The sequence below is a fragment of the Callithrix jacchus genome, chromosome 9 (genome assembly GCF_049354715.1).
Source record: "Callithrix jacchus isolate 240 chromosome 9, calJac240_pri, whole genome shotgun sequence".
Taxonomy (NCBI): Eukaryota; Metazoa; Chordata; class Mammalia; order Primates; family Cebidae; genus Callithrix; species Callithrix jacchus.
The window spans coordinates 117,190,555-117,198,828 of NC_133510.1; positions in this window are offsets into that span (position 1 = coordinate 117,190,555).

Here is an 8,274-nt window from a genome sequence, read left to right on the forward strand (position 1 = left end):
TGGCTGGATATGAAATTCTGGGCTGAAGGTTCTGTTCTTTGAGGATGTTGAATATTGGCCCCCACTCTCTTCTGGCCTGTAGAGTTTCTGCCGAGAGATCTGCTGTAAGTCTGATAGGCTTGCCTTTGTGGGTAACCTGACCTTTCTCTCTGGCTGCCCTTAGTATTTTCTCCTTCATTTCAACCCTGGTGAATCTAACGATTATGTGCCTTGGGGTTGCTCTTCTTGAGGAATATCTTTGTGGTGTTCTCTGTATTACCTGGGGTTGAATGTTGACCTGCTTTGCTAGTTTAGGAAAATTTTCCTGAATAATATCCTGAAGGGTATTTTCCAGCTTGGATTCATTCTCTCCGTTGCATTCAGGTACACCTATCAAACGTAAATTTGGTCTTTTCACATAGTCCCACATTTCTTGGAGACTTTGCTCATTCCTTTTTATCTTTTTTTCTCTAACCTTTTCTTCACGTTTTATTTCATTAAGTTGGACTTTGACCTCTGATATCCCTTCTTCTGCTTGAACAATTCGAGTGTTTAAACCTGTGCATACTTCTCGGAGTTCCTGTATTGTATTCTTCAGTTCCATTAATTCACTCATACTCCTCTCTAAGTTGTCTATTCTCAATAGGATTTCATCAAGCCTTTTGTCAAAGTTCCTAGTTTCTTTACGTTGGGCTACAACATGTTCTTTTAACTCACCGAAGTTTGTTATTATCCATTCCTTGAAGAGTGATTCTGTCATCAGGAGGCGCTCGTTCTCCATCAAGCCTTGTTCCATTGTTGATGTGGAACTGTGATCATCTTTAGAGGGAGAGGCGTTCTGACTTTGAGTATTCTCAGCTTTTTTACGCTGGTTTCTTCCCGTCATTGTAAATTTATCCTCCTCTCGTCTTTGAAATTACCAACTTTCAGATTAGGTCTCTTGAGTGGACGTCCAGGTTGTTAGTTCCCGGGGCCAGAGCAGCGGCGTTAAAACTGATGGTGCTTTTCTGCCCAGGATTCTCCTGTCGGGCTTCCTTCTTGTTTCCGTAGTAGGCGACTCTGCCTTCCCGGGGCTCCAAACCTCGGTCAGAAGGGGAAACTGTCCCGTTTACTCTGCTCCGAGAGCTGCCGCGCCGAGGTACTGGCGGAACCGCTGCGCCGACCACGAGAGTCGCGCTGGCGACCCGTGTGTTTCCACCACTGGGGGATCTTCTGCTCCGTGAGCGACCAGACTTTGTCTGAAAGTGTGGCGTCCTCTAGTTCTCCGCGCCTTCCCTGAGAGCTGCAATCCCGGGATGTTAGCGATCGGCCATCTTGGATCGTTCTCCCTCCTTTTATTCTTTAATAATTTAAATATTTTTAATGTTTTCATATAGTATGAGATCAAGTAATTGGTGTGTTGTCTTTCTATTTGTTTCATCTGCTGACTTAATTTTATAGTAGCTCATTTTTTTGTGTGGATTGCAGTTGTATATGCACATGTACTCATCTTCAAGTGGAATTTTCTTTCTCTGTCCACTTGCCTAGGCTTCCAGAAAGTGTACATGATATAAGTATGAAAATTTGAATTTGGATTCTATTCCTACATGTGGTGTAATTTAAAGGTTTTGATGTCTCCCAGGATTTCTTTAATATTGCAAATAGAATCCCAGGCAGATAACAAGCCTTCTTGCTGCTTTCCTGGTAGGTCTGCTTGTCAAGGAAAAGACAGCTCCCTTGCAGATCTCAGCTTCCAGCAAGTCATCTCACTTCCAGCTCTTTACCTTATAATGTTCCAATGCACATACACAGTGTGTAAATCTCTTCTGCCCATGCACATACCCCATGATCCCTTTAGACTTCACTTTAAAAAGGCAAATTCAGAGATAAAATTATTCAGACTATCAAGAGAGTGATGGGAGAGCATGAAACCAAACATGGGTGTCTTCTGTCCTCGTGTTCCCATTAGAACCCCTGATTCAGGGCATTCTGGCCTCTATCAGAGCCCAGCATCTCCCTTGGGCCACTGTGATAGCCATCAGCTATCTTGACTACTGCTGTGGCTTTCAGCGCTGTCATCATTTCTGATGCCTGGGAAGGGCTGGCTTTATGAGATGACCCCTATGTTTGGTTTCATGCTCTTTTATCACTCTATCAATATTCTGAATAATTTTATCTTTGAACTTGTCTTTTAAAGTGAAGTCTAAGGGGATCATGGGGTACGTGCATGAGCAGAGGAATAGATGCATTGTGTGCCTGCCCTTCCTTATGCTACATTTGCATATTCTGTTTATGATGCCCAGTGAGTACAGAGTTCTGTAGACTCATGAAGCATGGGAGTTCAACAAGACCCAAGTACAAGGTAAGTATAGTATGTCTCTGACTGGGTAAAGAGAGGCACCAGCAGCCCCAAAAGGTCATACTTTCCGTGGGAATCGGAAGTTGCAAAAATGAAGGAAGAAGGCAGGGACAAGGCTGAGTACAATGGCTCATGTCTTTAATCCCAGCACTTTGGGAGGCCAAAGCAGGAGGATCATTGGAGGCCAGGAGTTTGGGACCAGCCTGGGCATCATAGCTAGACCCCATCTGTACAAATATTTTTTTAAGTTAGCCAGACATGGTGGTGCATGCCTGTAATACCAGCTACTTGGGTCTGAAGCTGGAGGCTCGCTTAAGCCTAGGAGTTCTAGGCTACAGAGAGCTGTGATGGCACCACTGCACTCCAGCCTGGTGACAGTGAGATGTAGTCTCTAAAAATTAAAGGCAATGACATTCCAAAAAACACAGACAACCAAGGGACTCTATAATATCCTTTGCTATTCATGCTATTTCTGCTTAATAGACAACCACTTATGCTGAAAAGGATACAGAAGGAAAGGGAAATACAGAGGAACCCATAGTTCCTTTTTCTCTCTGCCCTTTTCTCAGCAGTAAGCTGACAGCGGAGAGGGTTGATAGAATGTGTGTATATCAAGAAGTAAAATAGAAGCAGTTGAGTTAGTTTTGTGCAGCATTTCTGCTCTTGTAATTTCTGATCTGATATGTACACATACATGAGCATGTATATACAAATACAAATCATGCAAGTTTGGTGATTCCACGAGTTAAATGCTCTTATATTTGTATTTTAAATTGGCATCATACAATTCATAAAGAAGAATGGCGAAATCATGCTTATGGCTTAAATTCATTTTAATTTTTTACCTAAAACCATATTAAATAGCATATAAGAAACACCGTGGCGAGACAAAAAAGAAACGATGGATGAAAGGAAAAATGTTGTCACATAGTTCCTTTGACAGCACGTTTTTCCCCTGCTTTTTGAATGAGAGTCTTACATTTTTGGCTTTCACTGGGGCCAGCAAATTATGTAGCTGTCTCTGAACGTGGGGTTTCCCTGGCTTTCACACTTACCTGTGTATTTTATTAAAGTGTTGATTTTTTTTTTTTTTTTCAAAGAATTCTAAGTGTTTCTTTGTATCCCATCAGCGTCTGACTTGATCTTCCACTTTGTTTCTGTTTCCTACTACCCCTAAATTCCCCTTTCTTATCCAAGCCATCTTCAGCTTGAGGTCTGAAATAGACCCCAGATGGAAACTGAGCAGTTGCTCAATCTTCTCATGTCCCCAGGAAATACAAGGGGGGGGGGTGGTGCCTGGCTGATGGCTTTATGTTTCACTTTAAGAAAGAATGGCCTCCTCCTCCTTTCTGCCTTCCTCACTAGGCCAGCCCCTTTGTGGTACCAGCCATGCCCCCACAAATCCAAGGGGTACTGTAGGTAGATGTAGGAGTGGGATCAGGAGTCAGGGAATCCCAGGACAGCAGCTGTGGTAGGAGTTTGCTTGCAACTCAGTAGTTATTGGGTGTCCCAAATGGTGAGGCAATGAGCCTTCCAAATAAGGACATGGAAAGCTCTGGAAGGATTAAACGGGGACAGAATGAGGTAAAAGTCACCCAGAAAAGATGAAGGGCAGAGTTAGACTTTTGCCCAGCCTCTGTTCCTTAGCCTGGGGCTCCTTTAACAAGACCCCAGGTGGTCTCCAGATATACAAGAGCAATTCCAGAGAACGGGGTCTTGCTGGAGTTCTGGGGGCCCAGTCACTTCTGCACCTGAAAAACTCATATGCCGCCCCAAATCAATATATTTAATGAAGGAAGGAGGGAGAGGTAGAGGCTATGGGCCAGTGTCCTCTTTCTCTGCCGCATCTCTTGGTTTTGCATGGTCCACCTCCACCCACACTTTCTACCTGGATCCTGTTCTGGATTCCTGATTCTGGAACATCCTAGGACTTAGCCAGGTACTTGTCCCTTGGGCATGGAAGGCAGAGCATTAGGAAGCCTGCTGAGAACAAAGGTCCCACCTGAGGAGAAGCATCTGCCCACCCAGACCTGAGTTCTCAGATTTCACTCTTTATGTCTTTAATTAAAACCATATATTAGACCATAACTGTCAGAGGCCTTATATCACCACCCAATACCTCCAGACCTCCCAGGCTCCTACATCAGGCTCTAGTCTGTTACTTCCTAGGCTGGACTGGGTTTGGGGGTGGAAGGGACAATGGAGTTGGGCAAAGAATAAATATGAGTTTTGGAATCAGACCATCCTAAATCTGCATCCTCCCAAATCTACCTTCTTGCTAGTTAACTGTTTAGGGTCAGGTGATTTCATCACTCTGAGCCTCAGTTTTCTCATCTGTAAAATGGGTTAACAATCAGACCTACCTCAAGGGGTTGTAGGGAAGACTGAGAAGCGTTAGAGTGTGGACAAGCTTTCTGACCAATGCTAGGCATGATGAGGTCAGCATTTCACAAGCATGGGTTGAATGAATGAATGAGCTAATAAGTGTTGTGTGAAACTCATCCCCAATGCATTTCTTTCACCTTCCATCTCCTTTGCAACCCTCCTAATCCTAGTTGGAGAGATGGCATAGCACAGAGCTCAAGGTTCAGGATCTGGGGCTAGGTGTTTCTTGACCCTGATGCTTCCTGGGTGACTTTGAGACTCAACTTTCTCTTCTTGAAAGGAATAGCAATAAGAACACCTACCTTGTAATTTTGTTTGTGAGAATGACATGACTTATTCTGGATAAATCTCTTAGCACAGTGCTTCGAATAAATATTCTTAATACTGTCTGGTTGCTTTTATCATCTCTTACCTGAGATGTGGTAATACCATCTGAGCAGGTCTCTCTATGCCACCCATGCCCATCCATTGTTTATAATAAAGCATTGGTCTCAAAGTGTGGATCTGAACATCTCCGCTCCCTACCCAATCCCTCCACAGCTCCCCATGGCTCTTGATGCCTAACATAACATACAAGTTTTGGCCTCTGCAGATCTCTCCAGCTACCTCCACAACTAGAGCCACTCTCATTTTTGCTTTCCAGGCTGTGTCCTCCTCCCTCCTCATTTGGCTTCTGCTCAGTTCCTCTAATGTGCGGCACTCCCTCCTGCCACAGAGCCTTTGCACATGCTGTGTCTCTGCCTCCTCTGGTTGGCTTGTTAACTCCAGCTCACATGCTACTTCCTCAGGGCAGCCTTCTATGGCGACACAGAGTAATTGAGGTTCTCTTGTGATGTAGTTTGGATGGATGTTCATCCCCTCCAAATCTCATGGTGAAATGTGGTTCCCCATGCTGGAGGTGGTGCTTGGTGGGAGCTGTTTGGATCATGGGGACAGTGAATGGGACAGCCAGATCTCATGTGAACTCACCGAACAAGAACTCACTTAAAATCCCTCACATGAGATCTGCTTGTTTAGGAGTTTGGGACATCCTTCTTGCTTCCCCTCACCATGTGACATGCTTGCTCCTGCTTCACTTTCCACCATGACTAAAAGCTTTCTGAAGCCTCACCAGCAGCTGAACACATGTGGGCACTCTGCCTCCTGTACAGCCTGCAGAACCATAAGCCAACCACACCTATTTTCTTTATAAATTACCCAGCCTCAGGTAATTTTTATAGGGATGCAAAAATGGCTTGTTGCTTACACACATGGTACCATACACTTGCTCTTCATAGCACTTGTCATTTATATGGCTTTTGCTTAATGGAATGATTGATGTCTCTCCCTCTCCACACATGAGGAGCTTCATGAGAAAAGGAATTATATTCCCTTCCACTGCCAGTCAGGCTGGCCCTACTTCCAACAACCAGACCCTGAATTTTTTGGGGGGGGTGGGGAACACATTTTAAGGTTTAGGTATCTTAGCTGTGCTGTGGTTTCAATGTCCCCTCCAAAACCCATATTGACATTTAATTGCCATTGTGATGTTATTCAGAGGTAGGATCATTAAGAGACTATTTGAAAGTTCCACCTTTATGGATGGATTAATGTTATCATAAATGTGGGTTCATTATCAGAAGATTGGGCTGTTATAAACGTGATTCCTTCTCTCTCTCTCTTTCTCTCACTTAAACCTTATTTGCTCCTTCATGTGTCACCACAGGATGATGTAGCATGAAGGCCTTCATCAGATGCCAGTACCTTGATGTTAGACTTCCCATTCTCCAGAACCATGAGCCAAATAAATTTATTTTCTTTATACATTACTCAGCCTTTGATATTCTCTTTTAAGCAACACAAAATGGACCAAGACACTCTGGTGCCGAAGTGTTTGCCCACAGGGAAGGTTAGAAGTGTGGGGTATGCAGGCTTATACCCTCACCCAATGGGTGATGGGAATTGGTGTATGAATACCCAGTTCCCTCACCTTTTAGGTATGATAACCCTGGCATATGTGTTCTACACTGGTTCCCGGAATTTCCCCAGTGCGGTTAAGATCTATTTGTTCATGGTGGGAGCTGGCCCAATTATACATCCTTGATTATGTTCCTTTTCTTCCTGGTTTCACTTCCCCATTTCCTGACGCATGTTCCTCTCATTTCCCATATGAACAACTTACATTCAGATGAGATTGGGTGTGTTCAGGGTAGTCTGGTCGTAAACAACTCATATTAAAACCCTTTTCTCAGGGTCTACTTCTGGAGAAATTCAAACTAAGCCATCATCATTTCCCCAGTACCTAGTATGATACCCAGTGTGCAGTCAGTCCTCTATAAAAAGATTTCATGAATGAATGTCTGACTGAATAAATGCATTTATATAAAGAAAACTTCCAATGGTAGTAGCTCCTTGGTGTTTGGTTGGGTCCATAGAAGTTATTCAGGGTGACTTACTACCATTGCCGGGGCCTCAGTTTCTCCATCTATAAAATCACTAATGGAGGAGCTGGGAATTTAGAAAGAAGTGATCTAGGAGGCCTCTAATCAGGTGGTTTTCACCAGCGGGTAAATTTTTCTCCCAAGGGGACATTTGTCAATTTGGGGAGATATTTTTTGTTGTTACAACTCAGGGAGGGGGCTGTACTGCTGGCATCTAGTGGGGAGAGGCCAGAGATGCTGCTAAGCATCCTACAGTCCACAAGACAGCTCCCACCACAAGAATTATCTGGTCTGAAATACTTGTAGAGCTGAGGTTGAGAGAGTCTTCTTTAACTTTCTACAGCTCTAAAAGCCTACAATTCAATTATATCCTCACCCAATGGATAGTGGGAAACTGTACCCAAAGGGGTACAATTTCCTGATCTAATTTCCAGGGAGCCCAATTACTGTAGTTTGTTTATACATGCCCCGTTTTTATATCCTTTCATTTCTAAAATCAGGAGGTGTCTTACGATGAGAGTTGCATGATAGCTTAATTGACCAAGGTCTTATTTCTTCTTTGCTTAGGGATGTGGCATTTTATTTCCCCTCCTGGATTTGGAGTTTACTGGAAACTAGAGAGTGCTGTGCTGCTCCAGGGTCACTTGAGACTGTATCTAAGCCCTGCAAATAAGAATCCACACTCTACCAGCCCACTTTCCTACTGAAAGTGTTCTAATCACAATGTAAAACTATCAGCTTTTTTTTTTTTTTCACTTGCTCTGGCCTGAATTCTTATTTTTGTCTCCTTCTCCCTACAGGCAAAGCTGTTCTTTACTAATGTCTTCAACCCACTCACTCAGTCTCAAGACACCATCTAGCAGGTGCCCCCAGACCTTGAACTCTCAGAGAGCCATGGTCCATCCCAACTTAAATAAAACTCAGACACTTTAGAGGAACTCCCATGGCTCCAGATGGTCCCAATAGCACTGAAGCCCTGCTCCTCTAAACTGGACTTGTCTGTTGCTCCCCAATAGGGAAGACCCCATGAGACATCCTAATGGTGACCTGACATCAGATAGACCAAATGTTCATGTTAATTTTTCCCACCAATCACCACAACGCTCTTAAAGTTAGTAGTCACTTGGGAGACCATTAAATTATCCTCCTGGT